We start from the raw sequence: 13318 nt of genomic DNA, 5'->3' as shown, positions 1-13318 counted from the left end.
AAAAAGGCGCGAAACGGTTGTCTGCCGCTGTCAGGGAGGGAGGGAGGGGTGAGGCTGTACCCAGAACCACCCGCGAAAATGATTTTTGCCCCATCAGGCACTGGGATCTCAACCCGGAAATGCCAAGGGGCGGGGGAGGCTGCGGGAACTATGGGATAGCTACGGGATAGCTACCCACAGTGCAACGCTCCAGAAATCGACGCTAGCCTCGGACCATGGACGCACACCACCGATTTAATGTGTTTAGTGTGGCCGCGCACACTCGATTTTATAAAATCTGTTTTACAAAACCGGTTTATGCAAATTCGGAATAGTCCCGTAGTGTAGACGTACCCTCAGTCTCCTAGTGATTTTCAGCTCCTTGCAGGCTGGGCAGAAATACTGCCCCACCACAAGTGATTTCAGCTCTCATTTTAGCACATTAACATAACAAAAGGTTCCTAATAAAGCTTATTTAGCTCTATCTTTGAACAGTGGGGAGGAACAGATTAAATCAGAATGGGGATCCTTAGGGAGAATCCACATCTCCTGGCTGGGACACCTGTCCTTACCTGTCTTACTTTCACAGGGGTCTGGCATTCGAGCCACTATCTTTGCAAGTTTCTTTCAGCTTAGGGTGACCCCTCAGTTGGGACAAGCTCAGCACAGTTCTGGTCCCCTTTAATCATACAATGAAGATAACACTAATAAGATTTTGTAACCCAGCACCAGCCAAAGTTGAACACTTGGAGCTACACAACTCCTGCCTGCTAGATACCTACACAGAATATCTACTTAGTACAGTTTGCTCCTGAAGTCTCTCCCCCTCCTGAACTGGCAGTCAGGGGAGAATTCATTCAGACCCTGCTTACATTTATAATACCAGAGAACTGGAGCATATTTTGTAGAGATCAACTTGCTGCTTCGCTAGATAAGACAATATAAAATCTGTCTTGTTAGGTTCTTATACTGCACCTATCACTGTGGTATCTGAGAGATTGTTTGGTGCCTGACAATTATCTAGACTGGAGAAATGGCAGTAAGTCCTGAAATAATATATAAGATTGCAGAATGTTCATTCTTAAGAATAAAAGGTTGTTCTTGGCCTAGGTTCCTCAGCCCAGGGAGCGATTCATGTGACCTCTGTACACCTTATACAGTATTACAAAGCTGCAGAACTGAGCACTAAATTTTCTTTAACATTGAGTTTTTTCCTATAAGCTGTGGAAACGGTATCAGCCAAGTATCTCTAGGCACAGGGCAACTCAGTTTTGCCATGCAACCGAAGGACAAAGATTTGGAAAAAGTGAGAGGCCAATTAAGGAAATATGTTGGTTTTTAAACCCTAAATGTATAATCCAAACTGTCTTCTCAGTGCAAAGAAAATGAGGAAAAAATGGTGATTAGAATAGACAACCAAATGCTGTAGAAAATGCACAGGAATTTCAAGTGAAAAACAACTTTCCATGCCTGCTTTTGTTTGAATTTTGATGCAAATCTTGGAGTCTTGAGACAGAACAAGATCTTACAATGGGGGCAAATCCCAAATAGAAATGGCCTTTTAGGGCAGATTAATGAAATGCTGAAGCTATCGTCTTGAAAAGTCTAATCTACACAAGATAAGTGATGCATTGCTTATAAAATAAAAACAGTGACTGAAGAATAGAATATTCTTGGGTGAGTCATATCTAAATGGCTGTGGGAGTAGGTCACTGAGGGGAAAATAATCAAAAGAATAGTCTCCTCTTGATGTGTATGTGTTTAACTCCTATCATGATAAAAGGGGATAGATACATACATCAAAAGAGAAACTCAGAGCCAAAATCAAAGGTGAAATTATATGGAAGTGCAAATAAGACTCCCTTTTATAACCACTTATGCCCATTTATAGAGGAATTATGGAGAACCCCCATTATTAAAGATAATGGTTAAAAGGGCTATAAACCTTCACTCTTCAGTGTATAAACCAACTTCTAAGTGGAGGACAAGTTGTTTCAGCTGCTGGAGACAGAATGCTGGACTGATGGTTTGATCTGGTATAGCAGTTCCTATATTTCTGCATGACATATGCTGTAAAGAGACATAAATTATAGTGAAAGGCAACCAAACTTAACAAATTCTAGCACCCTCCTGTTAGCTGCTTTTCTTACTTTTCACTCTTGCCATCTGGCTCTTTAAACTAGAGCTGGGCAATTTTTTCAGGGGGCAAATAGTAAATTTGCCAAAAAACAAATTTTGGGGGGCATAGAAACTATTCATGAATTTGGTAAATAGCTTTGGCCAGAAAAAGTGCAACAAAAGTTGCAGAAACATTGAAATGAAATATTTCAGCACTCCCCAAAGAAAACATTTAATTTTGACATTTCAAAATGAAATGGTGTTTTTTGTTTAGAAATTTCACTAAATTGAAGTGGTGAGGGGAAAAAAATACCCAAAGTAAAAAATGTCATTCCAGGTCAGATGAAACACTTTGTTCAGCGTGAAAGACAATTTTTTGGGTTTTCGTTTTGGTGAGAAACCTAAAACCAGCTTTGGTTGAAACAGAACTGAATCTTTTTGGGGATATTTTTAGTTTAGCCCTGGATTGAAAAAATCTATTTGCTCAGCTCTATCTTTAAGTAGCATAGACTACCTGGACCAAATTCAAAGGTGATGTGTCAGTGGCACAGGTGTTAAGTTTATACATTGGTAAGCTGGAGTAAGTTCAAGTAGTTCTAAGCAAATCTATAGGAAGAATGGTTAGGTATAGCAGGCACACTGTGGGTCAAAGAGGCTATGACTGATTTATTGTGTATCTATTCTTCATAACATCAGCTGTACTAGGTGCTTCACAGGTTGCACACATAAAAGGCAGAAGGAGATTGCAACCTAAATGATGGAGTTAAGACCAGTGAGGATATAACCTACACCAAGAAGAGGAGGGGCAGGGATGGACATAAACTATGGTGATATCATTATGCAGTTACTTAGATTAGGTATAAATGTGTATTTATGAATAATGTGATTTTTTTTCCCCATAGGCAATGCTTCAGAGTGGAATTTTAGGTGTGATTCAAATGAGATGAGGGTGGAGACCTGATTTAAAAAAAAAATTTCAGAAGGGTCTGCCAAACACATGGAACAGCCCTGAAGAAGGCTTGCAGAGATTTTCTGAGAGAGAGAGTTGAAAGGGAACATGGAGGTTAACATCAAGGTAGTTGGTGGAGTGGAGAGGACAGGATGGAACACAGAGACCAGGCCACAAAAGGAGTCCAGGGCTGTTTGATGCAGAGTCTTGAAGGCGATGTAGGCAGGGCCGCCCACAGGATTCCGGGGGCCCGGGGTCTTCGGCGGCGGGGGGCCCTTCCGTTCCTGGACCCGCCGCCGAAGTGCCCCGAAGACCCGCGGCGGGGGCCCCCCCGCCGCCGAATTACCGCCGAAGCGGGACCCGCCGCCGAAGCACAGCCCGGCCTTCGGCGGTAATTCGGCGGCGGGGGGGCCTTCCGTTCCGGGACCCGCCGCCGAAGTGCCCCGAAGACCCAGGAAGACCGGGCTGAACTTCGGCGGCGGGTCCCGCTCCGTCTTTGGCGGTAATTCGCCAGCGGGGGGTCCTTCCGCCCCGGAGCGGAAGGACCCGCCGCCGGCGAAGACCGGGAGCGGCAGAAGCTCCTGCGCCCGGCCGCACAAGAGTTTGCCGGGCACCCCGGAGCAAGTGAGGGACCCCGCTCCAGGGCCCACGAAAAACTCTGGTGGGGGCCCCTGTGGGGCTCGGGGCAAATTGCCCTTCTTGCCCCGCCCCCCCCCCCCCCCCCCCGCTGGGCGGCCCTGAATGTAGGTTATGCAAGGTTAGGCTACATCTATGCTTAGAGCTAGGGGGGCATGATGCTCCCTGGGTGTAGCCTTTGATCAATTAAGAGTGCCAAATTGCACAAAATTACTAACCCAGCACAGGTCCTTTACCCAGGTGGGTATGTAAAAAGTATTCACTAAGGAAGGGATTGGTGACATGCATGTAAGGAAATGAAAATGTTACTTAAAAAATTGAAAGAAACATAGTTACAATGCAAGTGCACAGCATATTTGCAATCATGGGAAAATAAAATTAAGCAAGATAAATGTTACAAACTGACTTGTGGCATTGTGCATACTCAAACGTATTTGAAATGATCAGAAGCGAGGCTCAAAAAAAAGTAAGTGGAGAGCATCTTAGGTGAGAGATGATGGTCCAGACTTCTGCCTCTTTCTCACCCTGATGTCCCAACAAAATTGTGACCATAGGCACCCCTGTATTCACACCATTGCAATAATATTTGTACAAAGTATGCCTTGTGAGGGTATTGTATGAAAACTAATAACATGCATTTTACAATGCTAGTATAATCAGCATGTCAATGTTCTATGTGAAGTATTGAATTGCCTCTGTATGATGTTACTAGAACATGTTTGAGACAAGACAGTCTAACCTAGGTAAAGATGATAAAGTAATCTGTCCTAGACAAAAGAATGTGGGTTTACCTCAGTTTACATATTAGCAGTAAATAAAGTCATTGAGCTAAATCAGCAGATGTTTTCCTCATCTGAAGTCGAGTGACAGAATTAACATGGTTCCTGCAACCTAGGAGACTAAATTCCCCAGGAGGTTCCTGACTTGTAAGACAACCCTTTTGCTGCTATAAGGAACAGAGTGTCTCCATCTTTATCCTTCACTTTAGGAGACAAAGCAAGCAGTTTGATTTCTGTGATTAGGTCCTGGCCAGACCAGGCAATATGTGGAAAGGAGACTGGGTGAGAGAAGCCATCTTGAACAAAGACACTATCATGCTAGATTAAGTTTTAGATTTTTAGAGATGTTTTCACTTTTGTTTGTAACAAATTTTTTTGTAATCTTTTTACTTGATATCACATAAAATTGCTTTCATTATAAATCACCAGTGTGTGTACATTCTGTGAAGTTTTTCTAGAAAGCTAACAGGTTGCATTATCTTACTGTGTCTGAAAAGGCAGCAAGCCTAACACTTTTAGGAGGGTCCAATGAGAGAGATTGAACCCTGCAGTAGGACAATTTGGGGGCAAACTTGGTGTTGGAAGGATACTAAGGTCAGCCTGCAAGGAGTAAGCTGGTTGAGCAAACACAGGGCGAGGCCTGCAGGCTGCCTGCAGAATGTTGCGGTCAGAGTTCTGGACCAAAGCTGCATAGCCACAAGACATAAGGGGTACCAGACAAAGGTGACCAAACCTCTTACTGGCTTGGATGAACTCCAGAATGTCCCATCTTACCCACCTTTTCCCATTCCATCCACCCATGTTTGTGCCCTTTGCTCATAGGCGTTATTCTGGTTGACCATAATTAGATTTCTAACCATTGACACAAGTCACTGACTCAATCATTCTCCCAATAGTTTTGATAGGTCAATACAGTTTACCTTATTGCAAAACATACCTAAAATATTTATGCAACTCTAGTATGTCTGTTTGTTCTTTTGTGGTTCACTTGTTTGTTCCAAAGCATGTATTGCTACACTTCATAACATTAGGTCAAGAACTTATGCAATCTTAAGCCAACAATTAGACCTCATGCTAATTCTCAAACCTTAATACCTATAGCAAAGCTTAATATACTTGCATTTAGTTTCTTCTACTTGTGTTACAATTTCTATTAAACCCCTATAAGCATTCTTAACATTTCTAACCCATGTATTCAAGTGAGGAACTCTTGTGTATGCCAGTTGTGGGTCAGTCACCAATTCCAAGGGCATCACAAGCATTCCCTCCCAGGCCTCGCTGTTCCTGTACAGGTTAGTGATTGACACACTCCAACCCTTGAGCCCTCTGAACATCTCCCTGGAGTGTCTAGCTCTTGTCTACTGGATCCTTGCAGTATTTACAGTATTGCTGCTTTGTATATTGCAAACAGTATATCTGAGCTTACCGGTTACACTTCAGATCACTGCTCTGCTTCACTCAGAGCTGAGATGTTTATAGTGAAATCAGGTATATGTTTATTTAACAAAGCCTAGAGATTCCAGTATCTGCTTGCTATTATTTGAAACAAATGATTACATTCAAACAAAACCGTAACATGCATTCTAGGGCTTAGATTTAAATAGCAAGATTGTCTCATAAAACATTGCTTAACTGAAACATTTGTAACTGTTTTACAGTCAAGTTGGCTTTAACACTCCTTTCATGAGACCAGCATGCTGCCAACTTGCCTCCTCAGTAAAGGACCCAGTGTGTTTCTTTGTCTTTATGCATAAACAGGACATTGCCTGTGGTTTGTTTAATCCTGTAGACTTTTTCTTGTAGATTTTTGCTATCTTTTATTTAAGTTGTGGCTCAGTATGCATATAGGCATACTGAGGGTCTCTGGGTCCCATGGTGTGATTCACAGCTTGTACAGACACACTTGCACTAGCTGTCATCAAGCTAGCATGCTAAAAAGGTAGTGTAGCTGTGGTAGCTCATGCTGCCACTCACCATGCCTATACTTTTTGCCCTGAGTACAAACTTGCCTGGACCCTGTGGGTATGGACTCTGGGCGGCTAGCCCATGTTACTGCTCACTGCTGCTTTGCTACTGTGGCTACACAATGAGAGCTAGTGTGAGTATGTCTACACAAGCTGGGAATCACCCCCCTAGCTCCATGTGTAGACAGCCTTATATTCCCTCTAGATTCACTTTGGCCATGTCTATGCTGCAGCAGCACAGCTATGGTGCTGCAGCTGTGCTGCTGATAGGGCGTAGTATAGATGCTGCCATCACTGTCAGAGTGAATCCATCTATCTGAGAGGTGGTAGCTAGGTTGAGGGAAGAATTCGTAGCCACTTCTAAACCAGGGGTTTGGTTGACCTAACTATGGTGCTCAGGGCATGAAATGTTTCACAGCCTTGAGTGATGTAGCTAGGGCGACTTTAAGTGTAGACCAGGCCTTAGACGTCCTTAAATAAAGTCATTTCTGAATTTGACCTTTAGCTTCAAAGAATAGACATTTATTTAAATGCTGGGTAGGTCTTAAGGCTTTTAGAATAATTTTTCTTCTAAAATGTCTGTTTCCTTCCCTTCTCTCTCCCCTTATGGCCTGTTTCATTGTCTGTTGTTTGTATTCAACATATATAGAACATGATCATGCACTCTTTTTGCTCTCATAGAAAACTTCCATTGAAATCCAATCCCTAGGCAGTTAGTGGTTTATGTCTGGAAGCCCTGAGCACCCATTTTGCTCAGCACAGCAATCCTAAAGTTCAAACGGTGTGTAAAAAATCATGGGGTATATTAAACTAAAGTTTTTAATTATATATGGCATTCCCAAGCTTACTGCTGTCAGCTGTGGGAAAAATAACAATTTCTGACACCTGCACTGTCACCGACTTTAAATCAATTTCTATCCTGCTTTAATGCTGACTAAACACCTGAGCCTAGGGATTGGAGAATCAGCTGGGATAAAATAAAAAGTGATCCAAACCTTTGCCTAATAAAATTTGGACCAAACCTTTTTTGAAGTCAGAAAATGCTCCATTAATTTAATACAAAATATTTCATTCATGTGCCTCTGCAGTTTGTTTGGGGTTGGGACTGGAGGCAAAATTACTGAAATACTATGAGAAGGGCTGTTATTATTCTACTTCTGGCTTAACTGCAAGTACCAGAAACGTTGGCAAAAGTCTAAACTGATGAAATTTCTATATTCAAAGACATGGATAGTTTGGATTAGGTCGAGAATGAGCTGTGGATGCTAATTTGCAGTGAACGGATGCTTCAAAATTGTAATGTGATGTGGGGGCTTCCATACACTGCTGGTGACAGTGTCATAAATTGTGTTTTCAGCCAGATCACGGTGAGTCAGCAGCACCAAGCTCAAGAATACTACAAGGACCTGAAATCTCCTCATTAGGCTTGTTTTAAATTCACAGTAGCTCCATTGAAACCAATGATGTCACTCCAGGTGTAAAGTAGAATAAGTATAGAATCCGTTTCTTTGCATTCAATTGCAATCAATAATTTCTAAGTCATATCATCATTCACACACTTTCAGAATGATTTTACAGAACAACCTGGGCTGATATTTTTTTCTAATTTCCTTTTGAGAGGTTTTTAAAAAAAATTTTTTTTTTGAGACTGGGGCCAGGGTATGTCTACATTTTGAGCTGGAGGTGTAATTTTCCTGGCTGAACTTGGGAGCACAAAATTTGAGGCAGAGCTAGTGCTGCCGTAGTGCTTTCTGCTCCAGATCAAGTGTATCTGGGAGGCAGGTCATGACTTTGCTCCCCTGTGTATCAGTAAGTGCTGCTACAGGAACACCAGCACTTACCTTTGCAAATAAAAGCTTCCCAAGGGCATAATTCTGGGAGAGCAAAACACCTCCCCACACCCACCACCCTCCCACCAAATATGTTTCTACAACCCCAGTGCTCCAGACACTTATATAGCAAACATTGGGTTCTTATTGATGACATTTTGCAATGAGACAGGAAAAACAATTGCTTCCCCCATGGATTATTTTGTATTCATTGCTGAGGTTGAAGGCACATTTTCCCCACAAACATCAGAGCAGATAAATCTGTTATTTATCAGGCTTTCATTTGTATGGTTACCAGAATTAGACCTGTACTCTTCAGGAGTGAGTAGGTTAATGTGGAGTTAGAGCCGGTCAGTCTGTGATACCATCTTCTTTTAAAAAGAGAGAAGTATTCACTTAAATGTTTGGAAGTTATTTGAATAGCATAGCTGCTGCAGAATGTAACTTGTAGCCTACAGTACAATTATGCTGAAGATCTGATATCAAGGACACATGTCATGGTGGTGCAGGCTGCATGGTACATGTCAAAAGCCAATATGCTTAGTCTCTGGGGCAGGTATCTGTCTCGCCAAAGTAAACTGTATGCCCTGCTGTCATACTAGAGAAAGAAATGCTAAGTGATAGCCGTGCAAAAATGGAAGGGGTGAGTGGGGTTTGAGAAGGTCAGATGGAAGAAAGACAAAAACAAAATATGGTCCCTCTCAAGAGGCTCTTTTCCATGTCTCATTAGAACACAAAACTAAATTAGTGTGCATTCCTCCTTTGACAGAGGAAAGTAGTGTCTGAAAGAACAGGCAGGCTGTATGGAAAGAAATGTGCTATTGTAACGCTGACAGACCCTGGTCGTCAGTGGGTGGGATCAAACCAGGGGCCTTCTAGAGCTTAGGGCATGGACCTCTACTGCATGTGCTAAAAGCCAACTGGCTGGCTGTTAGCTAAAGCTGTAGAGCAGACTCATTTTCTCTCTTGCTCTAAGTGGTCTCAGTGCCACTAGATGGGACAGAACACCACACCCGAAGGTGTGTGGGTTACACTGCACTTAATTGGTTTTCTTCTCTATGGAAAGTAACAGGCTGAGATTATCACTAAACCAGTAGGCTTATCACTTCTGAGTATTTCACTAGTAACTAAGTCTGCTGATAGGATGGGCATACACCCCACACTAGCATGGACAGGGTTAACAGGAGGCTGACGGCTCATTTACCTCACTTGGTGGCACCTGGGGAGTGTATTAGATACAAATCATTAGCAGATCCAGCTGGGGAGAAACTAAGTCATCTTCATAAAGGGAGGAACTCAAGCAGTGAGGAAGAGGCCTAGGGAGAGAGTAGGCCTCGGGATCCTCTCCTGAGAAGGGAGTGCTGGCAAAGGGCCAGGGCGACAGCGACAGAAGCTACAGGAGTGGGAGTGAATTATTGTGCTGGACCTTGACAAAGGAGCAAGACCCCAAGTAGTTGGCCCTGGGGGTTAGTGTTCTGGCAGAGAAACAAGGAGCTAGGGAGACCCAAAAGAGGGACTAAAAGCTTAAGCTCAGGGTGGGCAGAGTGGATTAAGTGTGGTTCTGTTTGTGAGTCTTTAGTTCTGCTGAGGGATACTAGGGAGAAATCCAGGAGTGCTGTACTCTAAAAGGAGACTGGGATTGAAGAGGAGCCCTGGAGGGACAGAAAATATTTTGATGATGTCATGTGGGATGCTGTTGGTACAGGACACTGATACCTTGGAAGGGGTGGATTATAGTGTGACCTGGCCAGAAAGCCAAACCAAGACACCAGGCCATGGGAGCTCTGGGGACCAAAGAAGGCAGAAGTGCTGCAATGCTGGGTCTTACTGCAAGGGGGTGCACTGTGCTGATGAATCAGTCACAGGCTAAGATACGAAAAATGTTAAGTTTGGGATTTAAATGGAATTTCATATGCAAAAAATACATTTTTCTACTACAGAGGGGAAACTAGTTTAAAATGTTATTGCCTTCCTGTTGTTTAAGACAGACTATTAAAGTGGATTATTCATATTGTGCAAAACCACACAGAAGTTTAGGTATCTTTTGGTGACTGACACGGAGACCCCTTGTTATCCCCTGTTCTTTGCAAACAACTCTCATTTCAGAACTGGCAAACTTACTACACCAAACATATGTCTTCCAGGATATTTATCCATAAAGAATAACATGTAAAATATCTACAGACAGCTTGCAACTTCACAAGATTTATAATCATTGTAAGATGTATTTACAGGTAACATTTAAAGAGTATTGTATTTATTTTAAAAGTATGATTTGTGGACTTGAAGTAGAAATTACTCACCAGCAGATAATGTGTCTTGGTGGTGACCCATATGAGCAAGGGGCAGTTGTCATCCTGCCTTGTCTGGCCAGTGATGCCATGCAAGGCTCAATTGTTTAGCCTTGTGCTGTACAAGACAATGAATTGGAAACCATCAGAGGCAACAGCAAATGATCAAAACTACTTAAAGTTTCAAAAACAAACAAGCAAAAACCTTTACATCAAGATGGGTTTGCCTGGTCTGCGAATAGAAACAAAAGACTGCTTTCAGGACAACAGAAAGGAGGGCAAAACACTCAGTATCCATTCACTGAGGAAACTCCTTGTAAAGTGGGGGTGTTTTCCTGAAGGTTTGAATTCTGGTTCTTGAGAAGTCAGCCAGCTAGGCAACAAACTGAACTTTAGGGGTGGGAAGATTGGGAAATCTTATTTATAAGTGTATAAACCCAGGTTTGCATTTTGTGATTTTGTTTTGTACTGTAACCTTTTGTATCCCCCACTCTCTCGTTTCTAGTTAAATCTCTATTTCTTAAATAAACCTTTTTATCTTATAAGTGATCACAAGAGCAGTGCAACTTACAGGAGTGATGGTTTAAGGTAAAAATGGTAAATTTGGGGTACACTGCTCCTTTAGATGCAGAGGATCTGGAATTTCTGTGAGTAGCCAGTGTCAGAGGCTAGATATCACAGGGATATGATTTAAAGGGGATTGGGGTACATATACTATGTACCTGCAAGGTGAAGTTAGGCTGGCATAGCCCAGAGGAGAATGTGAGTAGCTGAAAGGCTGCTGGTATTGGGGAGCTGACATCCAGCTACCACAAGAGAGGCTCCCTCTCATAGGCACCGACTCTGTGGGTGCTCTGGGGCTGGAGTACCCAGGGGGAAAAATTGGTGGGTGCTCTGAGCCCACCAGCAGCTCCCTGCCCCCCCCAGCCCCAGCTCACCTCTGCCTCTACTCTGTCTCAGCCTCCTCCCCTGAGTGTGCCACATGCCTGCTTTTCCCCCCTGGCTCCCAGCGCTTGCCGCCGCGAAACAGCTGTTTCATGTGGCAAGCGCTGGGAGGGGAGAGGAGGGGGAACACGGCACACTTGGGGAAGAGGCGGGGCTGGGGTGGGGATTTGGGGAAGAGAGCCAATAGAGGCAGGGAGGGGGCAGAGTTGGGGCAGGGACTTTGGGGAAGAGGTTGGAATGGGGGCGTGGCAGGGGCGGAGGGGCACGAGCAGCCACTGGCACTGGAGAAAGTTGGCCCCTATGCATCCCTCTTGCTGGAAGCAGGGAGTAATGGGGTGGCTCTGCAATCACAGTGACTGTGTGAACAAGCTCCCCTGGATCTCCCAGAGCAGCAGTCCTCCTCTTTGCAAGGAGTGAAGTGGGAGAGTGACATGCTAGCCACTTGAGGCAGGGACTAGCCAGTGGAGCCCTCTCCCCACCATACAATCTCTGATAAAGCACTCTCCTACTTCATTGTGAGACAGATTCAGAAAATGCTCTCCCCATTTGAGAAGGGGACTGACCATGAGGTTTTCAAACACTTTACTAACACAAATACCCTACGAATCTGTGCATCAAGGTGGAAGATGATGGAGAGATGGGAAATGCTTTGGGAAAGCTAGATTAGTAGAGGATTGACTGTCAATAACATAATATTAATATTTGTATTACCATAGTTACTAAGAGATGTAGTCATGGACCAGGACCCCATTGGGCTTGGTGTTGTACAAATGAAGAACGAAAAGTCCATTCCTGCTCCAAAGAGTTAACAACCTATGGACAAGACAAGAGGCAACAGATGGATACAGACCAACCAGTAGGGGGACTACAAGGCAAAAAAGAGACAATATTGATCAGCATGATACGGGGGGAATCTCAGCAGACTAGCAGCCTAACCATTCTGTCATTTTTTTTTAAAGCATCACAGAAGGTTAGTTTTGAAGGAAGATGAGGTAGTTTTGGGGAGACTTGTGGCATGTGTCTCCCAAATATGAGGGGTCAACATAGGAGAAAGCACACGTGTAAACTTGCACTCCATAATATTTTATGGAAATATGCTAATGAGTGTAAATATGATGTAACTGGAATGCGCTTTATGCAAAAGGTTTCTTGTAAGGTATCATTACAAAGCTTATAATTTACTGAGTGTTCATCCTATTTGTTTGGATGTATCATTCTTATATCTGAAGCTAGAAATATAAAGTATAACTGAGGTACTATTGTAATTATGCAAAGTGTGGCCTACTGATGATGATTTAGAATCTTGATGGCTCCTATTGACTAGGATAATTGGCTGTAAATGGCTCTGTTTACTTACAAGCCTTCCTGTGTTCGTGTAAGCCAGCCCAGGAAGAATGGTGGAATCCATCTTAAACCTGCTGCTTTTCCATTTAGAAGGAGAGGTGGGGGTTCAGAGACAAAAGATTCCCACCTTGTGCCAAAGCTATAAAAGGGAGTGGAAGTGAACAAAGGGGGGGGGCAGTCACGACAAAGCCCCTGCTTTTCACGTAAAATGCCTGCAGGAACTAACAAGGACCTGTACTAGGGGAAAGAATTGGGCCCAGACTAGGAAGGAGTCTAGTCTGTGAAGGAATCTTATTGGAACATCTCTGAAAGATTTACCTGTATTCAGTTTCTTAATGTATTAGGCTTAGACTTGCATGTTTTGTTTTATTTTGCTTGGTAATTTACTTTGTTTTGTCTGTTATTACTTGAAACCACTTAAATCCTACTTTTTATTCTTAATAAAATCATTTTTGTTTATTATTAAACCCAGAGTAAGTGATTA

The 13318-nt window shown here is 43.2% G+C and overlaps 1 long non-coding RNA gene across 2 annotated transcripts in view; it reads right to left on the bottom strand.

Annotated features, from left to right (window-relative positions):
* The window catches only part of LOC123378022, a 53262-nt gene that overhangs the window by 23829 nt on the left and 16115 nt on the right, over positions 1 to 13318 (bottom strand). The window contains exons 1-3 of one of the 2 annotated variants that reach the window (XR_006582449.1): positions 12848 to 12901; positions 12202 to 12303; positions 10558 to 10663 (exon numbers count right to left, since the gene is read on the bottom strand). This is a non-coding gene — a long non-coding RNA (uncharacterized LOC123378022). Of the gene's footprint in view, positions 1 to 10557; positions 10664 to 12201; positions 12304 to 12847; positions 12902 to 13318 lie in introns of those variants that run through there. The other variant, XR_006582436.1, reaches the window with a different exon arrangement.

The sequence above is a fragment of the Mauremys mutica genome, chromosome 1, assembly GCF_020497125.1.
Source record: "Mauremys mutica isolate MM-2020 ecotype Southern chromosome 1, ASM2049712v1, whole genome shotgun sequence".
Classification (NCBI taxonomy): Eukaryota; Metazoa; Chordata; order Testudines; family Geoemydidae; genus Mauremys; species Mauremys mutica.
The sequence above is the reverse complement of the archived record's forward strand: the minus strand, read 5'-3'. Positions and strand labels throughout refer to the sequence as shown.